General features: G+C 50.7%; 1 protein-coding gene across 4 annotated transcripts in view; it reads left to right on the forward strand.

The window, feature by feature from the left end:
* Positions 1 to 23,531, forward strand: part of Elf4 (E74 like ETS transcription factor 4) — a 42,192-nt gene that overhangs the window by 6,291 nt on the left and 12,370 nt on the right. For 2 of the 4 annotated variants that reach the window (XM_020165273.2, XM_074062168.1), the window contains exon 1: positions 926 to 1,226. The exons of 1 other annotated variant lie outside the window; for it this stretch is intronic. The gene's annotated coding sequence lies outside the window, so the exon portion shown is untranslated. Of the gene's footprint in view, positions 1 to 925; positions 1,227 to 1,275; positions 1,499 to 23,531 lie in introns of those variants that run through there. One more of the 4 variants, XM_020165274.2, reaches the window with a different exon arrangement.

Raw genomic sequence — 23,531 nt, forward strand, 5'->3', positions numbered from 1 at the left:
CTCATGTAGAGCTGTAAAGAGTGGCAAGTTCCACTAGACTTACTTTCAGAGTTTCCTAGCTGTAGGACCAGGTGGGGGCTGGTATACATGCTGAAGCAGGTCAGAGAAGGCGCAAAGGAGAGATGGAATGGGCACCTCAAATTGACCACCTGGGCTTTAGAATAGAGAAGAGGGGGCATGGGCTTTCTCCCCAGCATCCCAACTCTGGCTGCCTTTGCACCTGCTGTGTCAGCCCCTCTCCCTCCCTGGTTCCCAGATTCCTGTCTGCCAGGGCTTGCCCCCAGAAGCCTAGGTTCCTCTTCCCCAGAAGTCCTGAAACTCTTCAGTCACTGCAACTGCACTCTGTTTGGCTCCCCCGCTTCAGTGGGGCTTGACATATTGTTCCCAAATTTGACTGTCTGGACATCTCCTGGCCTCATCCACTGCTAGGCTCCCTGGACCGCCCACAGAAGGCGCTTGGTAATGTGGACTGAGGGCCCGGGGCCAAAGGCAAGGAGCGAATGTGGCTGGACGCAGCCTTCCTGAGTTCTCGGGGAAGGGATTTCTCCGCGGGACATTGTGTGGGGCCTCCCGTCTTGAGCGTCCGGTTAGTGTTGAGGGACCCTGGGCCCGCCGATGGTGAGCAGAGCAGGGGGGCGCTGGCCAGGGCCCTGCAGGAGCTGTGCGCTCGCTGTCCCCCGGGGGAGAACGAACCGCGAGGGGGAAGAAGAGGCCGCGCGGGTCCCTGGCACGGCTCCCCCTGCCGTGCTGGCGACCGCGGCGGGGCCGGGGGTGGAGGGGCGCTGTTTCCACCGAGATGCCTTGTCCCTCCCTCGCTCCCTCCTCCACCCCGCCCGCCCGCGGTCCCTCCCGTCGGTCCCTCCCTCCGGCTCTTCCCTCCCTCCCGCCCTGCCTCCTTCGCGCCCGCCCCAGCCGCCGCCTGCGGGGACGTGTGTCTCTAGTGCAATTTCCCCTTTCGTTCGGGTGTCTCAGTGCAGGTCTCCGCTGGCTCGCGCCCCCTCCCCGGGCGCCTCCGCCACCCCTTTCCTCGGCTCGGCCGGGCCCGGTCCTTCCCCGAGTCCACCCAGGTCCCCCCAGCGCTCACCCCACCCCCCGACTCGTTTTATCAGGGGCGCCGCCGTCTCACCTGGTATTTGCATCTCGCCCTCCAACTTGGCCATTGGCGGCGCGACGTGTGGGAGAGCCCTGCGCCTCGCCCGCCCGGACCAGCCTGCCCCAGCGCCGAGGTGAGTCACGGGCGCGGGGCGGCGGGGGCAGGCGGGCAGGGAGGAAAGAGGGAGGGAAGGAGGAGGGGAACCGCGGCCCCGGCGGCCGCGGGGACCGACCCGGGAGCCGCGCTCAACTTCCACTTCTCCTTTCCCCGGCGCTGAGCTCCAGGCGCCACTTGGCCGGCGCGGCTTCCGAGGGGAGAAGACAGGCTGGCGAGGGTGGGGACCCGCGCCTCGGCCCCTGGAACGGGGAGGGGACCGAGCCTGGCCCATAAATCTCTCGGCCTCAGGTACGTCGATGGCTTCGGTTCTTCGAGGCTTCAGAGACCTCGAAAAGTTTGCCTGAGGTCGGGATCAGGGGCGCCGCGGCCCTGGAGTGGGGACAGGGGCCCGTGGAAGGGTGAGAGAGCCTCGGCTTGTGGAGTGCCGCCCTTGCCTCGCTTCGCTGCGTGTACGCTGGGGAACCCGGGCTCCTGATCCCCGGCTAAAAGTGGAATCGTTTTCCTAAGTCGGGGTGGGGGACCGGTTCTCCTGCGCCCCGGGCAGCCTGGGTTCCGTGGAGGGGCCAATCGTGACATCAGGCCCCCCAAAGCTCAGCGCTAGAGGGCAGGAGGTGGGGCGGACTGTGGCGAGGCTGCTAGCAAGATCCCGCCGCCCCTAGGGCTTCTGGGGCCAGGAGCGGTAGGGTCACACAGAGGCACGCACGTAAACCTATGACTTGGAGAATTCGATTGCCAAAATAGAGACCTCTTGGCAGGGGCTGGAGTTTCCGCGTGAGCCAGCCCCAGCCTTCCCGCTCTCCTCGGTTCTCCCGCCTCTCTGTTCCCTCCCCTACTACCACGGAGAGGACTAAGCAGCTGCCCAGTGTGGGGGTTCCCTAACGCCAGCGTCTTGCTTTAGAGGTTTGGGGGGACTACCGGAGGCGTCAACCACTTTATGAAGTCCTGGTCCCTCCAGGACATCCTGGCTAACTCTGCTGCCCTTTCGTCCGAACTGTGCCTGGGATGTGGCCTTCCTGACCAGAGTCACCTCCTGACCCCTTGGCACCTTGGCTCAGCCAGGTTCTCCCTGGTGCTCCCACCACTACCACACCCCAGCTGAAGGATTTGATGGCCCTTTGATTCCTGCCCCTCATCCCTCTGCCCAAGACAGGGGCCTGTCTGGTCCTGCAGCTTCTTCTGGTTAATGTTTGACAGTTCATTGTAGCTAATCATTTTAATTAGCTCTTAAAGTGGGGAGGAACAGTTAACCTTGGACTTCTCGATTTTGGCCTGGTGGGGCCTCAAATGGGAGGAGTGCTGGGGAGGTGGGGAGGTAGGAGCGGAAGTGAGGTCACCACCTCAGGGCCTGAGCCACCACTGCTGGCCTCAACAGCTGGTGGGCACGCCCATTGGAGACTCAACCTCTGCGAGCTGACCCCTGGCCTGAATGCCAGGTTGGAGGAAGGTGAAGGCAACCTATGTAGTTGTCCCCTTTGGGGACACAGGGCCCTTTGACACTAAAAATGCCTGAGGAACACGTATGCCCAGCAAGAATGTCAATCCCTCCTTGCAGTTTACAACTGGGATTTTCCCGATTATAAAGTGTTTCCTCCACCATTAATTCAGTGTACCCAGTGCAGGAACAGTCTAGCAGGAGCTACATGGAGGCATGTGAAGGTTGTCAGGGAAGACCTGGCGCTGGTATGGGCGAGGGGCTGCCTTGCATGTGTTTGTCTCTGGAGCTGTGTTCAAAGCACAGGAGCTCTTGTTGTTGTTGGGGAGGGGGGGCATGAAGCAGGCTCCACGTTGCCACCCTCACCCAGCCTCTTACTGTGAGCCGAAGGAGTGGCCTGTTTGCAACTATGTCTGGCATTCCTCCCTCTGCTGCACTGTGTTTGCTCCGTGGTTACTCAGGAACTGGCGCCCACCCCTGGACAAGCCAGGGGCCCCAAATCCACCCTCCCTCACCTAGTACTAAGTGGTGGCACAGTGGCTTAGGTCTCCTCTGCCATATATTAGGATCCAAAACTGAGGATGCTGTGGTCTGTATGTTATGGGCCTAATTGATAGCATATTTGAAATGCCCCTAAATTGTGTGAAATTCAGGAGTTTTTTTTTTTTCAGGAGAGGCCCAATAGCCACAGGCTGAAGATGTTGTTTTCCAGGGAACTCTCTGCTCCTGGACTTGACTTTGGTCCTCTCCATAACAGCACCATCCCCAACTTTCCCATTTTACCTCCAATCCCTAGAGCCAGCTTGTCTGAGTTGAAATTCCAGTTTTGTCATTTACTAGCCACGTGCCCCCAGTCAACTCTATGCCTCAGTTTCCTTATCTGGCAAAGGAGACCTACCTCATAAAGTAAGGGTGATGACCAAATACATTAATACATATAAACTGCTTATGAGAACAGTGTGTGGCACACAGTAGGTAGGAACTGGCATTATGACATTGTCTAATGCAGAGCCTAACACTCAGATTCAACTTAGCAAGCATTTTGCTGAGAACCTGTCCCAGAACTGGGCCCCATCAAAGTGGCAGTGAGGAAAATATAGATGTGAAGAAGGCACAAGCTGCCTTCCACAATTGTGTGCACCTTTCTATATGGGCTGGAGTTGGGGGATGTAAGAGGGGCCAGAGAGATTGGATAAGTCACTCATATAAATAACCATAATTTAAAGACAGGCGCAAATCCCTGAGCCACTGTGGGTAGCCAGGCACCCCAGACTGGAGGTTTCTCCTGGCTTGGAGAACCTGGCTGGGTTCTGGACTGGTTACTGCCTGCTGCCCCCTGCCCCGTCCCCCACCCACCACCCCCGACTGCCCTATGGTTTGGGTGAATGAGAGGGAAAGCAAGACCAGTCCCTGCATGGGCTACAGGTGGCTAGCATTCAGGGTGATTTATTGGGCATCAGGCCATGATGGCATTACACACTCAAGTCCCCCTAGAGTGGCAGGGCTCATGCCTGGCATGCTCCCTTCATGTCCTTGGGGTTCTCTGCTAAATTGGGAAGGTCCGTGGGCAGTCTTCTGTCCTCAAGCCTGGGCCTGACCCCAACTTAGCTTGGTTTTCACTCCTGTTTTTCTAAGCTACAAAGAGGTTTCTGGCGTCACTGCCAATTTATTCCCCTTGTGGTTCTCAGACTGAAAACTACTTCTGCAGGGGAGGAAGGAAACACATGCAAGGTACCCAGAATCCCATCGGCGTTTTCCTAGGGGTCAGGGGCTTTTCTCATCAACACCAACCTGCCTGCAAATATCTAGCTGCTGAGCCTCGTGTGTTCTGTAATAGCGGCTGCACTGCTAATGCCCTGTAGCTCAGGGCCCAGTGCTGGTTGCCAAGAAACTGCTGGTCGGGGTGCTTATGAGGGTTCTGACCTCATAGGGGCTGCTGAGTTTCAATCCAACAGACATTTATTAACACCTACTGTGTGCCCAACCTGTGCTATGAGCTGTAAGGAGGTGATGGGGCAGAGAGGACTGAGACATTGAACACAATCAGAGGCGAGGACAAGCAGCCAGGCCAGGGGCTGGTCAGGTGCTAATTGTGCTCCTTGGAGCAGAGGCCAGCTCAGCCAGGACTCTGAGGTCAGCAGCAGCTGGAGGAGGGAGGGAAGGCTTTGTGCAAGATACGGGCGGGCAAGGCTAGACCTTGAAAGGGGGCGGGGGTAGAGAGGGGGAGACTTGGCTCGGCAGAAAAGGGAGAAAAGATGCCTTTCTCTCTATTCCCCGGCTACGGACTGACCTTCATAGCCTGGATAATTGTTTGGTAAATGTATGTCACATAAAAGAACAGGTCAGTGAGTGTGGGTGGCTCGATGTAGACCCCAATCTCCAATCTCACCGATCTCCACGTTAGGAGATACAAAGTGACTGGGGCCCGGACAGTGAGCTCAGCATGCATTGATAAGACACAAAGGGTGGCCAGGCTTCCCTGCCACCCAAGCTGAGAGAATTTTATTCTGAACCACTCTTCCCCACTCCCCCTGACACACACAGGTCATGGCGGGGGAGGGGAGGAGAGCGAAGACACCAAATCGATGGGAAGACTGACATGCCACAAGTGTTCACAGGAGCAGGAAATTGCCTGGGTCCCACCTTTCCCCCAGGGTTTTGAGATTTCTATGAAACACATGAGGGAGGAGAGAGATTTCCATAATTTGCTCCCTTCTCCTGCTGCCAGCCAGAAACTGGAAAGTCTAGAGAGCCCCACATGTTTCAGGCCAGACCAGCAAGGACTACTATATATGTGTTCTGCTGCTTTTGTGTCCCCCACATCTGGGTGGGAAGGGGGCCTTGGCTCCTGTTGGGTTTATTTGGTTAAAAACACCCAAACACCCCCCACCATCACCACCATCGCCACCCCCACACACACACCCATCAATTTTCCTTGCACTGTCCTCTTGCCTTGCCCCAACCCAGCACATTTCAACACCTAAGGGACATGCCAGAGTGCCCTGACTTCTTGGCTGGGAAATTGTGTCCTAAGGTGAGTTTCTTGGCAGTGACCCAGCCTGCCAGGTCAGTGAGTGTGAGTGAAAAGGAGGCGCAGGCAGCAGGGACAGGTGTTTCGTTCAGGATGGTCTGCAAGGGAAAGTGCCAGAACATTACTCAAAGAAGCTAACCAGAAGTGAGAGGTTAAAGTAGCTTGCCCAGGTTGAGCAAGCTGTGCCTTGGGTTCCCACCTTCTGGATGAGCCATTTTGTTGTCCCAATGTGGGCAGTTTCTGCCTCTCAGTCCACCTGTCCTTCCTAAAGCTTCCTGTCCTTTTCCAGTCTGACCCAAAATCCTTCCCAAGAAGTGTTTGGTCTAGAGGAGAAAGAACACAATCTCTCTGCTTTCACATCCTAGACCTGCCACTCACCTGCTATGGTGATTATGGATTAGTTAACTGAGATGATGCATTTGAAGCTCGATGCCAGCACCCCGTAAGTGTTTGCTGGTATTATTATTATTAATTATCATTATTATTATCGTGGTGGTGGCGACTGATGTTGTTATCATTTCTCCTCCACAATCCCCTGATTTTGCCAGGCTCCTGGGATCAACCACTTCTCTGGCAGTGTTGGCAGGGTATGCCACACTCGTTCCTAAAACCAAGAGGGAGATTTTGCAGGTTTTTCTGATAATATTTTGTTAATTCTGCCATCACGCAGGATAAGTAGGGGCTGAGAAAGGGTGTGTGTGTGTGATACGTGGAGTCTTTCTGAGCAGCAGGCAGTACTGTAGTGAGGAGTGGAGCTCAGGTCTTCAGTATTTGCCTTAACACTACTATATCTCTCCCTTCATCATTTTCACCATTTGCTGCAGAAATCACAGGAGGTTTATTCCTGTGAGAGAAGGCCTAACGTTCTACCCCAGGGGACTGTTTAGCCACCATCAGTTTGTTGTTAATTGCCCTCCTGAGAGTAGAATTCTGAGAGCCAACTGGCTGACCACTACTGTCCCCGCCCCCCTCTGCTGGCTGCACTAGGTGATGGGCATCTGCTGGATCAATGTCCAGACGTCTTTGGTTGGGCTGGGGCACTGCCTTTGGGACGAACTTTCAGGGGCTGGGGACCCTTTTCTAAAGGCCTCTCAGAAAGTGACTTGGAAGTTCCATCTGCTGTTGACCAGACTGGGTTTGCTTGAGGAGCCTGAGACCACCCACAAGGATAAATTGGACTATCCAGGGACCACCCCTGAGCTCAGCACTCCACTCAGTCCCTTGGTCTCCGGCCATCAGGTTAGGACAGCTAGGCATTGAGGAATGGGAGGGTGGGCAATTAGTCTTAACCTCCCCAAATTCCTGATGACCAGATAACAGGGAGGTACACTGAGGAGATAACCTGTCTTTTTCCCATAATGCCTCCAGGATAACAGAAGCGAGTTCAGCTGTGCTGAGTCTGTGAGAACCCATGTGCAGAAAGCACCTGCCTTACTAGGTGACCACTTTCTAGGCGCCACACTGATCCCAAAAACAAAAACAACAAAAAAAAAAAACACAACACAACAGGCCCAGCCCCGGCTTAGAGGCTCTAAACCCCATTCTGAGGCTGTGGTGACACACTCACTCTTAGCTCCCGTAGCGGGCGGGCGGGAGCTGACTTGCCAGGCAGCCCACAGCACTTAATATTTGTAGATTGCGCGATGAGAGGCCTGATGAATGACTTGTCTAGAGAAAGGTCATTCTCCTTCCTCAGCTTCACTGGGAAGACTTCCTGGAGGTGAGAAGGAAGACGGCATTTCAAAAGAGGAAAGAGACCCCATTGGTTGTGTTCTAGGGGCATCCGAGGCTCAGTGAGACACTAACACAGGCGTGAGAGTGAGTAGGAGATAAAACAACATAAGCCCATGACAATTAGCACTCAATAAGTCCCAAGACTCAGAATCTCACCCCACTGGTGGCATCAAGGAATGTGTGTTCTAGGAGAGCATGGGATTATGGCTTTACTGCTACTGCAAGGTAATGTTACGTAGTGAAGTCCCGTGATGAAGTCGCATCGTGTTTGCTAGTACTGTTAATGGCCATTGTCCTCCTGGTGGTCGTTATTTTTATCCAATCTGGGGCCCTTTTTCTTTCTTTTTGTTTAACAGCTTTTATTGAAGTCATATTGATGTACGATAAACTGCACACATTTCCAAGTGTACAATTTGATAATATTTGACATGTGTATATACCCGTGAAACCATCTCCACAATCAAGACAGTGAACATATGCATCATCCAGAAAGTTTCCTTGTGCCGCTTTGCAATTCTCCCTCTCATCCTGAGGCAACTGCTGCTCTGCTTTCTGTCACTATAGATTAGTTTGCATTTTCTAAGTTTTATATAATTGGACTCATATAGCATGTAGTCTTTTTTTTTTTTTTGGTCTGCCTTCTCTCACTCTGCATATTTACTTTAAGATTCATCTTTGTTGTTGTGTATATCGGTATTTCATTCCTTTTTATTGCAAAGTAGCATTCCATCGTGTGGATAAAACATACATTGTTTATCCATTCATCAGCCGATAGACATTTGGTGTTTTTTTCCAGTTTTTAACTATTACAAACAAAACTGCTTCATAGCATCATCATACATCTGTGTACAAATCTTTATATGGCTCTATACTTCTAGGAGTGGAATAACTGGATCATACAATAGTGAAGGGTCAACTTTTTTTTGGTGGTACTGGATTTGAACTCAGAGCTTCATGCTTGCTAGGCAGGCTTTCTTACCACTTGAGCCACTCCACCAGCCCAGGTTCAACTTCTTAAGGAACTTTCAAACTGTTTTCCAGAGCGGCTGAACCATTTTACATTCCCACCAGCAGGGGATGAGGGTTCTAAGAGTTGTTCCTATTCACCAACACTGGCGGGGGTGGGGGTGGGGAGGGGCGGTGGCCTTTTTATGTTTAGTTTAGTCACTTTGATAGGTGCACCTTGCATTGTAGTTTTAATTTGCATTTCCCCAATGACTGATCATGTTGAATATTTTCTCACATACTTATTTGTCATCATATCTCTTTTTTGATGAAGTGTCTGTTCAAGTCTTTTGCCCACTTTTAATTTGAGCTGTTTGTTTTCCTGTAGTTGAATTTTGAGAGTTCCTTATGGATTCTGTATACCGTCTTTAATCAGATACAATGACTTTCTCCTAGTCTGTAGCTTGTTTTTTCATTCTCTTCAGTGTCTTTTGAAGAGCAGAAGCTTTTATTTATGTATTTATTGTGGGACTGGGGTTTGAATGCAAGGCTTCATGCTTGCAAAGCAGGTGTTCTACCGCTTGAGCCACATCTTCGGTTCATTTCGTTCTGGCTATTTTTGGAGATGGTGTCTCACGATCTGTTTGCCTGGGCTGGCCTCAAACTGCAACCCTCCTGATCTCAGCCTCCCAAGGAACTAGGATTACAGGTGTGAGCCACCTGCGCCTGGCTAGAAGTTTTTAATTTTGATAAAATGCAACTAATCAATTTTCCTTCTACAGATTGTGTTTTCTGTATTGCATACAGGTTCTCTCTATGTAATCCTGGCTGGCCTTGAACTCAAGATTCTCTGCCTCAAACTCCTGAGTGCTGGAATTACAGACATGTACCACCATGCCTGGCTAGGCTTTACATTTTGGTCTATGATCCATTTTGAGTTTTAATTTTTTTGTATGGTGAGAGGTATGAGTCCAAATTCTTTTTATTTTTTTTCTCTTTTTACATACGGATATTCAATTATTCCAGCACCATTCATTGAAAAAGCTATTGTCAGCCTACTACTATTGTCCTTATTTCCATGGGTTTATTTCTGGACTCTACGTTCTAGTAGATCTATTTGTTTACCTTTGTGCTGATACCCACTGGTTACTGCAGCTTTGTAATCATTCTTAGAATCTGGTAGTGTTAGCCCTTTGGCTTTTGTTTTTTTCATAGTTGGTTTTGGCTACTTTAAGTCTTTTGCAACATCACATACATCTTAGAATTGGATTGTCCATATCATTTTCTTTTAAGGCTTGATATCTTCTTTATAATCATTGTTAAAACAGGTATGTTTGGCCTTGCTTTTCTCATGTTATTTTATAATCACATACATGCTTGGTGTTACTATTATTTTAGATGATGCTTAATTTTTTCATTGATATTCTTTGGCTAAATAGTACATTAACTTTACTATGCATTTGTAAAACAGGACTCTATTATTTGCCCTTCACTTATAACCCATTTTGGGCCAATGGTTCCAGGATTATCTGTCCCATACACCTTTGTATAGATGCCAGTCATACCCCTTTTCAACCTTATCTGTCAAAATGGCAAAAGACCCCTTTAAACAAAAGTTTGCCTGGGCACCGTGACACATGCCTGCAGCCCCAGCTACTTGGGAAGCTGAGGCAGGAGGTTCACTACTTTGAGGCCAGCCTGGGCTACATAGCAACACCCTGTCTCCAAAACACAACAAAAAAAGTTTGTACTCATACAATTCTCCTCACATTCCATTCTTTGGAATCATTTTAGCTTTTAGTCCTGATTCAGCATCATGAAGTCTTTCCTGAGGAGCCAGTGATCAGACTGCACCCAATATTCCCAGGGTAGAAACACTGAGGTTTTGTATCATAAAGGGATGCTTTGATGAGAACCTGACCAGTTTTGCTTAGAAGAAATGATGAGCTGGCATATGTTGCCCCTAACAGAGACTTGGAGCAAAAGAAGAAAAGTAATGTTGGAGCCCTGGAGACCTTCGTCCTCTCACTGTACCTCCCTCTACCATACCTCTAGACTGTAGCCCTACAATCTATCAGGACCGGTGGGCTGAGGATTTACATAGACTTAGTTCATGAATGCTCAGACCTGTATTAGACTCAGGAGAAGATGCAGTGGGCCTTGATCCCATGGATTTTACCACCTGTTGGGGAATCAAGGGATACGCATGAAATACTTGAAGAAAGAGCAATGCAAGACTGTGGGGGCTGAGACCCTATAGTAGAATTTAGGGGGCTGGGGAGCATAAAGAGGGGGCTCCAGTTATCAGGCTATAACAGCTCCATGAGCTTGGGGGACTTGGTTGGGACCTTGCTGGATGGGCACTATTTGACTAACCAAAAAGGAACAGCTAGGGCATGGCAGGCCTGAGAAACCCTGTGAATGAGCCTGGAATGTTCCCTCAGGGGACCGTGAGGAGACCACTGGGCTTGAAGCCCAGCCTGAGTTGGGAAATCATGGGAAACAAGGCTGAGTAGGTAGGGTGGGGTGAGTCTGTGAAGGACCTTTGGAAACAAGCAGATGAGTTTGGGCTGTAGGGATCTGCTTAGTACTGCTGCTGTGTCCACAGCCCTAGATCTCAATGTGTGTCCTGGAGGAGGAGTTGGCGCCAGCTCAGAGGTGGAGGGAGGAGTTAGGTGGAAGCAGGACCAAGATGGGAACTTGATCTCCCTGGCTGTCAGTAAAGAGGGCTTTCTGCTGCACCAAGCCAGGTTTTAGCTTTCCAAAGGACTTGCACACACACACTCTCTATCCCTTCCTAACCTCAGACCACAGACATGAGGAGTTGATGGTGTGACAGGAGACAACACCACTGAGAAGTGCCTTCTAGCTACTTGCTACTTGCACCTACTTGCTGTTCTGCCCCACTCCTCATCCCGAAACCTCCTCAAGAGAAGCTTGGTAGCTCTGTCTGGTCTCTTGCAATGCAAATGTGAGCTGAGTGCAGTGGTGCATACCTGTAATCCTAGCTACATGGGAGGCTGAGGAGAGAGGATCACTTTGAGCCCAGGAGTTCAGGAGTTTGAGGCCAGCCTGGGCAACATCGCAAGACCCTGTCAGAGAAAGATCGACAAGAGAGAGAGCATTAGGCATCAGAGTACATGCCTGTAATCCCAGCTGTGGGGAGGCCGAGGTAGGAGGATATCAAGTTCAAGGTCAGCCTGGACTATATATTGAAACCCTGTCTCAGGAAAAAAGAAGAAAATGTGTTAAGGAGAGAGATGACATGTTAACCCAATATCAGCTATTAATACATCAAAACTAAACGACTTATGTTGCCTGGCACGGTGGTTTAAGCCTGTTCCTAGCTACTCCAGAGGCAGAAATTGGGAGGATCCCATTTGAGGTCAGCCCAGGCAGAAAGTTCACAAGACTCAACCAATAAAAGCTGGGTGTGGTGGTACGTGCCTGTCATCCCAGTTACGCGGGAAGCGTAAATAGGAGGAATGCAATCCAGGCTGGCCCAGGCATAAACATGAGTCCTTATTCAAAAAAAAACCAGAGTTCAAAGGGCTGGAGGGGGGGTGTGCCTCAAGCGGTAGAGCTCCTGCCTAACAAGCTACAAAATCCTGAGTTCAAACCCCAGTATCACCACCACTAAAAAAAAATGACTTAATGTTTTTCTGAGTAGTAAGGAAGGTTGTTCCAGGGGAGATGAGATGGTGAACTGAAAGTTTTGATAGAGGAAAGAAATGTGGAGTCTGATAGCTGCAAGCCTGCAAGGAGTTCTGGATAACATGAATTGTCCGGTGGGGGGTGGGGTGAGGCTTTGAGGGCCATGTAACATTGCATGCCTGTGGTTAGGTAGCCCATTAATGGCAAAATTGCTTTAGCAGAGTTTTTCTAACCTTTCCCACCTAAATGCCTCAAATTATTGAATTGTATTCTAGAGACCTAGAAGATACTGGTCTCCTAACATTTCTTTGAAGTGTAACATTTGCTCTTAAGTATGAATATTGTAATCTACTGCCCCAAATATATTTTAAGTGATTTATCAATGCACAAAATGGAAGCACCTGGAAGATGAGCAGGGTATGAACTGTGGCTTTGATTCCTAGTCTGCGGCTTGGTCAGCTTTAGGGAGCAGGTCCTGACCCTGTGGGACCTGCCTAGGTAGGTCAAAACTTGAACTTCTGGGATTTTAGCCCAAAATGCTGGATGAGAAACCTATCACCTGCAGCATCTTCATTTGCCTGCCATCCCTATCACTGTCTCCCTCCTTGGTTTAAACTCATTTTTTAAAAGCACAAGGAAAAAAAAAAATCTAGGACCTATGTTCTGGGGAAAAGTCTTCTGGCTTGCTCAGTGGTTGGCTCTGGCCTCATCTCAGTATTTGGGCAAGTGAACAGATCCTGGCATGGCATGGAAAGATCTTGGGACCTTTCGTATCCTTTTTGTTTCTTGGTAGTACCGGAATTTGAACTCAGGGCTTTGGCTTGCTAGGCAGGCACTCTACGTCTTGAGCCACGCCTCCCGCCCAAGGGCTTAGAACCTATGAGACTCTGAAGACTGGGTGTGGACTGACCAAGACTGTGCCCGAGGATTTTCTAGCCTCACTTCCTCTATTACACTCAGCCTGCAGCCCCTCACTCAGCCCCATCTTTAGCCTAGTTTGAAGAAATGGCTGGACTTCCAGAGTCTGCCAGTCTGGTGCTGCCCTCACTCATCTCTTAGTGGCTGAGGCCAGAAGAGCCATCGAGGCACTCCAGGCCAAGGCTAACTTCCTTAGCAGCCTGGGCAACTCATTCCTGTCCGCATAGCCTGCAGAGAGAGATGACAATTGAAAAAGAAAGGCTGTCCTCCTCAGCCTGGGCAAGTTGGATAAAGCACTATGAATATTTAGGTTGCACTGTGGCAGGCAGGGCCCCAGGCACTCAAGGCCTGTGCCAGGCAGCAAGCCTTCATCTGCAGAGGCTCGGGACTGCGGGTGCCTGTAGTGACAAAAGAGCAGGTAGGGCCCTGGGCCGGCTGTCTGGGCTGGGTGGGCGGGGCACTGGCTGGGTGAGGCCCAGATTGCCCAGGCTGATAAAGCAGCCTGTGAACACCCAGCAAGGGGAGGGGGCAGAGGGCAGGCGACCAGATGGCAAGAGAGGGGGGAAACCGGAGCCCAGGCCTAGCTGCAGGAAGTGGGGCTTGATGTGGGAACATCCTGTCCAGCAGGGGCTAGGGCCGTGGCCATCGGCCATTGCTCCCTCCACTACCGAGGCAAGCTCAGCCCAAGGTGGGGCTGCCTGCCTGGGCACGAGGCCAAGAACTGGGTTCCTGATATCTCAAAAGGACATGATCAATGGGTCTCTGTTATGGGTTGCTCTACCACCTAGCCCTACTCAGGGAAATCAGAACCAAGCTGCCCCCGTGGAGAAACTCAGCAAAAGAATTGTCCAAGAGAATTTGATTCTCACTGGAAATCGTCATCATCACTGTCAGTGAGGAGCACCGATCAGAACCCAGAATGGTGTCAATTGTGTCAAAGGCCTCCTGCGGCCCTCTGTGAAAAGCCACATGGCTGATGTGCTCTTCTGCTCTGTCTCGTAGTGCCTTCTCATTAGAACCTCAGCGGGTCAGAGCCAGACTCATGCACTGCACTTTATAGACGGGGAAGCTGGGATCCAGAGAGACAGGGACTGGGCCACTGGAATGATGGACCTGAAATTCAAGCCCCTTCTGTGGAGTGTTTCTCACAGCCTTCCCTGATGTGGGAGGCCCAGCCTCCAGCCCTCATGCATCCGCCTGGACCTGCCGTGCACTCACTGAACCTATACTTAACCTTGCTGAGGGCTACAGAGGGCCTGGCAGGAGGAAAGAGACTCAAAGTCAGTTTTCTTTTCTTAAGATAATAGATTTCTTAGATATAGTTCACATACCATAAAATTCACCCACTGAAAGTTTTTAGTGTATTCACAGTGTAGTCACAGAGTTGTGCACCTATCACTGGCATCCATTTTAGAAAACTTTCATCGTCCTCTCCCCCAAAGAAACCCTATACCCATTAGCAGGCCCTCCTCTATTTTCCCCCTGCCCCTGGGCCTCAGTTTTAAAGAGGTACTTACTATAACTCAGCTTACCGGAAATTTAGATACAGAGACCCCAGAGAAGAGTAGGATGGGCGTCGTGAGCAAGCTCCCGGCCTTGGGTCTGGCACATATGAAGTGCTCAGGGTTAGTTTTCCGTAAATATTTGAATAAACGTGTGAACCAACACCCCAAGATAAGAACCCAAACTTGCATTATGTGTAAGTTGAGAGCAACTGTGTATTTATGGGGCAGGGACCGAGCCATGGCTACTCCAGGTCTGGAGCCCAAAACTCTGGAACAGTAGGATGCCGAGTTACAGGAGTAGCCAGCCTCCACATTAATAGAGCTGGAAGCCTCCCATGCCGTAATACCTGTCCTCCACGACTCACCACAGAACTTCAAATTGTCACCATTTTCATACAGACCTGGTCCAGGAAGTTAGGATTTGCTTATTAGGCTGAGCTATGGTCGAGATTGAGGCCTTGAGGGTAGAGGGGCATGTGACCTGAACCCGAGAATCTTCTGTTGAAGGGGCCTCATAGTGGCTCCGAGCCTTCGATCCCAACAGATGGTCACCAGTATGGGTAGAGAGGAAAGCAGGCACTTTGAGATCAAGGTCACACATGCCTAGGTTTAAGTTCTGACTCTATTTTTTTTTTTTTTGGTGGTACTAGGAATTGAACTTAGGGCCTTGACCTTACTAAGTAAGCACTCTACTGCATGAGCCATATCTCCAGTCTTTTTAGGTTTGGTTATTTTGGAGATAGGGTCTCTCTTTATGCTCAGTCTGTACCATGATCCTCCTGTTTATGCTTCCTGTGTAGCTGTGATGACAGGAACATGCCACTGCACTCAGCTTTTATTGGTTGAGACGGGTCTCATTTACTTTCTTCCCTTGGCTGACCTCGAACTGAGATCCTCCTCATCTCTGCCTCCCGAGTAGCCAAGATTACAAGCATGAGGGCCTGACTCTGCCTCCATTCTTACCGGGCAGTGTGACCTTGGTCATGTTGTCTAGTCTTTTCTGAGCTTACCAAAATAGGTTTCACTGAAAACAAGGTTCAAAGAGAGTAGTAGTTGGAAATAAACCTGGGTTCAAACACTGGCTCTGCCACTTGCCCGCCACTTTGTAAGAATGAAAGGAGATAATGTCTGTAGAGTGCCTGGCACAACACCAATCCCACCGCCTGTACTCCAGAGCTGTAAATCCCTACCACCTTCCCTGTGCTCCACCCTGTCACCCTGTAATTTTTACTGTTTGGCTCCCTTCCCCAGAAGCAGGGGGAGCAACTCAAAGTGCTATCAGAGAGCACAAGAGAAAATCTTGCCCATATTTAAGCAAGCACCCACACCCCTCTACCCCTCCTCCAGTAGACCATGGCCGAGGTCACAGTGGCCACACCCGCAGCTCTGAGTCCAGCACTCACTCCTGTGCCAACCCCACAAGTGCTCGCCCTGAGCTGGCACCAACCTCAAGTGCTTCCACCCCCTCCACCCAGTCACGACGGGCTATTCACACACGTGCCATCAGCTTTGACTTGGCTGTAACCAAACCCTGGTTTGCACTGCAGATGTAGGGAGGGGCTGGCAGGAGCCCAGGTGCTCATCCAGATGTTGTCTCTGAGGCTTCCTTGGTGCCCCCCCATACCAGCTGGGAAGCAGTGTTCACTCCAACTGGAAGGGGTGGAGAAACAGACGCTTCCCTCAGGGGCAATGGGGCCTTGTCTCGGGGCATGTGGCTCCTCTTAGTCCTAGGGAACATGGAGAGGGGGAAAAGTGGGACCCTGCTCTCTTGACAGGAGGACAAAGGCGCAAGATGATCTCTCAGAGCTGAGGGGTATCAGGATCATTTCCTTATCCTTTTTTTGTTTTTGTTTTTTAGATAGGATCTCACTAAGAGGCCCAGGGTGGCCTGGAACTCTCCATCCTCCTGCCTCTACCTCCCAGGTGCTGGGATTACAGTCATGCACCACCATTCTAGTTTCTCATCCATTTTTTGCTGACCCATCCAGAACTATCCTTTCTGGGATTTCCCTGAGCTTGTCTCACTGCTACTTGAACTTTGTGGAACACAACCACCATAAGGTTGGTGGTAGTTGTGTCCTTCCACTGCTAGACCTCATGTCAAACATCAAAATTTCTAGATCCATTATCTTGCAGTTCTGGCCTATCCCCTAGAGAACTGGCAACTGGACAGAGATCCAGGACCTCGGGCCACTGCTGCTGCTCTAACTCGTGGCCTTGGGAAGGTCTCATCCAGTGGGTCACATGCACACAGAATCACTTACAGGCACCCAGCCCTTCAACTAGAAGCCCCACCTTGCAGGTACTTAAGTGTAAGTCACCACGCCAAATCAGCAGCCACTAGAGACTGTGAGAGTTCCATGCTTCTTCCTCTAGAAAAGGCTGTGACCTTTGACCCACATGTGATATAATACCTTGCTCTCCATTGTTGCCTCTGTCTACTGGCCCTAGGGACAAGCCCCATGCAAAATTATGAAGCGATATTGATTTCAGCGTCACCTGCCCCTCTGAATTAATCCCTGATCCTTGTCCTGCTTTTCCCAGGCCCTCTTGCTTCAACCTGTCCCTCCACCAGAAGACACCCCAAGGCTACTCCCTACTGGGCATTGGCCTTAGCATTTACATTCCAGGTTTTTATCAGTTCTTCAAGGCCAGGCCCACTCTGCCCATCCCTGAAGGACATAACTAGTAAGGTGAAGAACTTGTTTCTGCTCATCTGGTGACAGGAGAGGGTTCCTGGAAACAGCCCTGCCTCCCTCCACCAGGTAAGGTCCCACTGTGTGGCTCCCTCCCTCCATGAAGCAGCTGGTGGAGCTGTTGTTGCTGGTGTCCCTTGTTAGACAACTGTCTCCTCAGCCTTCCTGTGACGGATCCTCCCCCCTGCACTTTCTGACCTGTGCAGGCAGGGGCGGGGCTGGGAGGTCCTGCAGGCCCTGAAGGGGAAACTGCTGAAACTCCTGGGACAGGAAGTGGCAGAGAGGGGCTGCTTCCTCCGGTAGAGCAGGGGTGCGGTAAGAGCCGCCCCATCTCCTGCCCCCTGCCTGTCTGCTGTGGGCTCTCAGAGGCTGCTGAGAGGTGACAGGTCCCTTCCCTGCCTCCCTCCTCCCCAGGGGGAGGCTTGCAGTCCAGCCCACTGGAGGGGAGTGGAGGGGAGAGGCCAGGCTCCCTCACAGGAGGCCATCCCCACTTCGAAAGGGAAGGAATTAGGAGAGTAGGGCAGACAGGTCAGCAGAAAGGAAGGGCAGGCAGGGCAGGTGAGTATGGAGCCCCTCTCCCCGCCCTCCCCCCCAGGGGCAGCGGAAAACCACAATTGGCAGGAGAACCCTCTGTAAGCTCTTGTTCTGAGAGCAGGTGATCAGGAGTGTGTCTGCCCCATACCGGGTGAGCCGGAAACTAGAAGGATCACTGGCTCTAAATATCAGAGCTAGAAAGGGTCTCAGACCATCCAGCCCAACCCCCTCACTGTGCAAATGAGGAAACCAAGGCACACGAAGCAGAAGAGCCCTGTTTGAGGTCACATCATGGAACTCAGGGCTTTAACTCTAGACTAAGACTCTCTGATGAAAATCTGCTGAGTTTGTACTTAGTGTCCCTCACCTCTCCCAGGCACCTCCACCCCCAGGGTTCTGTGACATTCTTCTTGGAAATGAACTTGATGAATTTATTTATTCACACTGAAGGGGAGTGAGGCCTTTAGTCCAGGGATCAGCAAAGTTTTCTGTAAAGGACCGGAGAGCAAGTATTTCAGGCTTTGGGGCTCCTATGAACTCTGTCACAGCTACTTAGAAGGCAAAGGCAGCCATAAATGATACGTAAAAAAGGAGCATAGCCGTGTTCCAATAAAACTTTATTGATGGACATTGAATTTTATATCATTTTCATGTGTCATGAAACATTTTCATTTTGAAAACCCACTCAGCCTGTGAGCTATGTAAAAACAGACAGACAGAGCTTCAGATTTGACACTTGAGTCATGGTTTGTCAATCTCTACTTGGGTCTAACAAGTCAAGATAAGGTGTTCTGAGCAGGAGGAGAGAGTATACCAGGAGGGAGGAAGCAGGTAAAGCTTTGGAAAAAAGCTGACATTTGCTTCAAGTCTTGAAGGGTATATGAGAACTGTACCCACAGAAGTTGGGGGGAGCATACCAGGCCTAGGGGACAGTGTGAACAAAGGCGTGGAGGTGAGGAAGTAACTGTGAAAGTTAGATGTGTTCTGCACATGTGTGGCCTCATTGTTATTTGCCAGCCCTAGATCTTTGGCCACTGTCATTCTTGCCAGAGGAAAGGGTTGCCTTTGTTGAGGATGCTGGGAGACAATTAGAGAGGAGGAAGAAGGGTCACCTGGTAGTCATGGTGACTAACTGTGTGACCTTGAATAAGTCACTTCTCTTCTCTCCAGTACTCGATGCCTAAAGTTGGATAATAAGAAGGATGGATGAGCCAAGTGCTGGTGGCTCACGCCTGTAATCCTAGCTACTCAGGAGGCAGAGATCAGGAGGATCATGGTTCGAAGCCATCCCTGGCAAATAGTTCAGGAGACCCTATCTCCTTGAGCAGTGGCTCAAGGTGTAAGCCCTGAGTTCAAACCCCAGTACCACACAAAAAAAGAGGGATGGATGTACTGATTTTTCAGGTTCCTTTTAATTTTGATATCCTAGAATTATGGCTGCAGGAGAAGTTTCAGTAGTATGAGGGCAGAGAAGGAGACCCCCCCCCACCGATTCATGTGGGTTTCTTGCACCAGCCAGGTGCAAGGCTTTTTCCTACTTCATCCTTTCTGGCACCCTCTTTCCATGTGAGGACTCTGGGAGCCTAGAGTACTGCGCTTTGCTTTGGCCTGCCTGGGAACCCGACAGAAGGGAAAGTGGGCATTTGGGAGGGGCAGCCAGTGCTGAGCACACAGTCCTCCTCCCCAGGGGGCACCCAGAGCTGAGCAAGGAATCTTCACATCACTTCCTAGGATACACTGTGGAAGGGATTTTGACAAAGAGCACTGTCCCTTCAATAAAAAGTTATCTGACTGAATATTCTGTTGGTGCAAAGTCACAGATTACCTCAGCTTCTAAAAAACCCACTAATGAATTTGATTAGTCTCTGGTCAGTGTCTCTGTTCCCTCCCTCCCTCCACAACGGAAGCAAGCAGGCCTTCCTGGGGGCCTAGGTGAGGTATGCCGTTCAGCACGTGCAACTCATGTGCTGTACCCACTGTGCCACATGAGGTCAGGCCACCTCATGTAGACACTGAGCACCTGTCTAGATACCTCCTGCCCTGCATCCCCAGCCCCAGTCAAGATGGAGGCTTGAAGCCAGGCATGGTGGTGCACACCTGTAATCGCAGAATTTGGGAGGCTGAGGCAGGAAGATGGTGAGTTTTGAGGCTAACCTGAGGTACATAGTGATTTCAAGGCCAACCAGGACAAGACAAGACCCTTTTTTTGTTGTTTTTTAAAGATGGAGGCTTTGCAAAATGTCTGTGTCCTCTTTTCTCCCCATTATTAATCATGGATTTTTCAAAATAATCCCAGCTTCAAAGTATACCAGCTGAACTCCTTGTCCTGACATATTTCCTGCCCCAATCACTCCATATCTTTTAACATTCTTCCAGTGAGAACACAGCTTGGGGGTCTCTGTAGCTTTTCTATTATCCCAGTCTATCACTTTTTTCCCTTTGGGGTGTCTGGGATCCACCTCCTGGGTTCCTTGCATCCCTTCCACTTGTGGACTCACTCTTGTACCCAGACCAAACTGCTCTTCCCAAGGAACTGCTTTTGTGTGCTCCTCCCTTCTCAGCAATTGGCAGTAACTCCCAGTTGCTCTCCATATTGTTCAAATTCCGCTGTCTGAGAGTCTAGATCCTAGCCACCTATCCAACTCCCGAACCAATCTTTCCCTTTCCCCTATAATCAAACTAGCTTCCTCTCTTTACTGTAAATTTTATTATTTATTTTAAGAGACAGGTTCTCACTATGTTGTTCAAACTCCTCCTTAACTCAAGCAATCCTCCTGCCTCAGGTTCCCATGAAGCTGGGACCACCGGTGTCTACCACTGCACCTTGCTTTTGCATAAATTTTATAACTGTTGCTTATGTCCCCATGGACTTCATCTTGTCCTTCCATCTCCACTTTCCTTTCTTCCTCACATCTGGGTAAGAAATTCAGACTACTTACCGAGCAGAAAGACCAAGGCCCCCAAATTTCAAATCAGATGAGGAAACTGAAAACCACTTTCAGGACACGAACGGGGAGCTTTTGTCCACATTAACTGATTAGCCCTTGGCCACAGCCTCTTGAGCTAGCAAGCCCTGTTTTGCAAAGGAGGAAAGTAACCTAAGTCCTGAGGCAGAGCCCCGTCTTCTACCTGAAAGACCCATGCTCTTAGGGTCTGCAGGGACTTCAGGAGGCCATCCTCCATCCTAAGTTGTAGCTGGCCTCACACTGGAGTTCAGTAACTGTCCCAGACTGGGCTCTGGCCCCTTTCCTGCATCATTGGCCTAGTGCTCCTTTGCCTCTTCCTCCTCCCCAAATGCTAGAGATGAGGGTGTGGTGGTGGCAGGCACCTCCAGAGGGTGCTGGTTAGGCTTTCTCTGGGTGGCTGAGGAAATAGGTTCCCCTTGTTGGTAACCCTCCCCCTCTCCTTCCTCTCCTATTGGGCTTCTGTAGCGCTCTTCTTGCAATATAACCACAACCCAAAAGGCTGGGTGGGGTGATGGAGGGGAAGAATGACGACTTTAGTGTGCTCCATCCTACAGGGCCCCCAACCCAGGTGAGAAGTCAGTCTCTTCCCAGCCAACAACTGGAATCCTCCAACCCCCAGGATTTCAGAGTTAGGGGCCATAAATGTCCCCACTACCCCCTTGCCCTCTGGGAGGTCACCTGAAGCTCGTCTTCTGGATAAGTGCATTTTTATTTTCAGAATTCTTTCTCATCATCTTTGTCATTCACCCAAGACTCCCCTAGTGAGCCCCTACTGAGCCCAGATTACCCCCAGCCCATAACATGAAGGATAACAGAAGCCACAGGCGGGAAACCTGGCCACTTTTCCAGGGTCACACAGCTTGCGGGGATGCAGCCGGGAGAGCACTTCTCTCCTACTTCTCACCTCTCAGTTCTGAAAGCCTGGGTGGGTAGTGGGTCTCCTGGATCCACTGGGTAGCCCTAATTGCACCTACCCCACCCAGGCAGCTCTGACCTGGAAAGATGTGACCGACCAAAAGTAGGGGTCAGTTGGTGGTGAGCTCTGGGCCCACTTTGCCATCAGAATTTTGACAAGCCCTATGCTGGAATAAGGCAGTGACAGAAGGCCAAGAAAGGAAACTGAAGTTCTTGCAAATAAGCACAGAGAACTCCCGACCAACAGAGCTTGCAAAACCTTTATTTTTTTTCCTTCCCTCTTCCTGATTTCATCTCCAATGGAGGGGGGGCAGTGGAAAGAAAGGGACAGAGGAGAAGGAGCTGACAAAATAGCTGTGGCTGGGGCCCCTTCACTGGGCACTTGCTCAAGAAGGAGGATTCTCAGGCTGATTGGAGTCCAGCGCTAGCTAGGCCAAGGTTGTGGGTTAGAGTCCTGCAAATGGCTTACTTCTGCTGTCCAGGACTGCAGACTGAATCCTTGACTCTGAGCCTCTAACTCGTAAATACATGATGCAGCAGGCACATTCACTGCTGCTAGATGACTATTAGCCAGAGGAGGGTTTGTTTTTAAGTAGAGGGTACAGCTGTTCTGTTCCTGGGGTAGTTTCCATTTTGTTTATGGTTGTGGGGGAGGGGTGTTGAGGGAGTGGGAAATGGCATGAAGGAAATAGTCACTTCCTTTCCAGAGAATTCCAGAAAGGTTTCACGGAGGATGAGGTATTTCAGGAGTGAGATTGGCTCTGAGAGGACCAGGAACTGGAGGAGAAATATGCTATGTGGCCCAGCTGACCATCTGGCCCCCATGTTTCCTGGCATGTGTGAAAATGCCACGGGTGTTACCAGAAATTCTGTGAGAGCCATTGGCTCAGCTGAACGAGTATAGAGATTGTGGACGTGGCTTTCACATTGGGACTGTTTCCTGTAGGGGAGGCCCAGATGGGTGGGTGCTAAATGCTGTTTGATGTGTTCCAGTGACAGCCCCAGGAAGGGTCTGTACCTCTGAAGGGGGCCCAGTTGTGGTGACTGGTGACGCAGAAGCGGTCCAAACCACTTCTACTTTGCTTTGGTTTTGAAATGCAGTCAGACTGCAGAGAGCCAGAGGTGTGCTTTTGCAGGCTAGGGACCAGGTGCCCTCCTGCTCGCTCCCTCCTGCGGGGTACACTCATGCACATTACTCCCAGGGGCCATATACTCACAAAGGCAGTGCTTTCAGCCCCAGTAGGACAGACTCTGGGCGTGGACTTTGACTGGAGCCATCTGTGAGCTGTGCAATGGTGGGGCAAGGGGATGGAGTTCACACCAGTTACTAAGGGCTCCCAAGAGCCTTGATTCCCTGAACCAAGTGTCTGTGTGTCCTCTGAGTCTCCACTTGCCGGTAAGACAGTGTCTGAGCTCTGGAAGGACCCTGGAGAAAGGAGCCCCTGGTGTGGGCCTCTCCTGCCTTCAGCAGGGCGGGCCTTCTGTCGTGGTGGCTTCTTTGGTTTCAGGTTCCTGGGAGAGGGAGGTTATTTTGAGGGACTGGGGGAGAGTGAGCAAACATGCAAATGAGTCTCTCTCCACCTCTCACTTTCAAATCCTCAAACATCTCAAGGGGGAGGGGGAAACTTTCAGGACTGGAAGGTTCCATAGTAGGTCTCTTAGCCTTGGTCAAGAGAGTAGGACAGCTATGTCCCTCCCCCTATCCTCCTTTTCCTTAGCTTCAGGCTGTGGCTGAACAAGATCACAACACTGGGCCAGCAGAACCCGACCAACCAAGTCTTGAATTTAGATTCTTAGACATGCAGGCACATAAAAGAATGTCAGTGGAATTATTTCTTTTATTTCAAATCTCTTCTCTTCCCAGGTACTGGTGGCTCATGCCTGTAATCCTAGCTACTTGGGAGCTGAGATCAGGAGGATAGTGGTTTGAAGCCAGCCCAAGCAAATAGTTCATGAGATCCCTATCTCCAAATTAACCAGAGCAAATGGAT

The sequence above is a fragment of the Castor canadensis genome, chromosome X, assembly GCF_047511655.1.
Source record: "Castor canadensis chromosome X, mCasCan1.hap1v2, whole genome shotgun sequence".
NCBI lineage: Eukaryota > Metazoa > Chordata > Mammalia > Rodentia > Castoridae > Castor > Castor canadensis.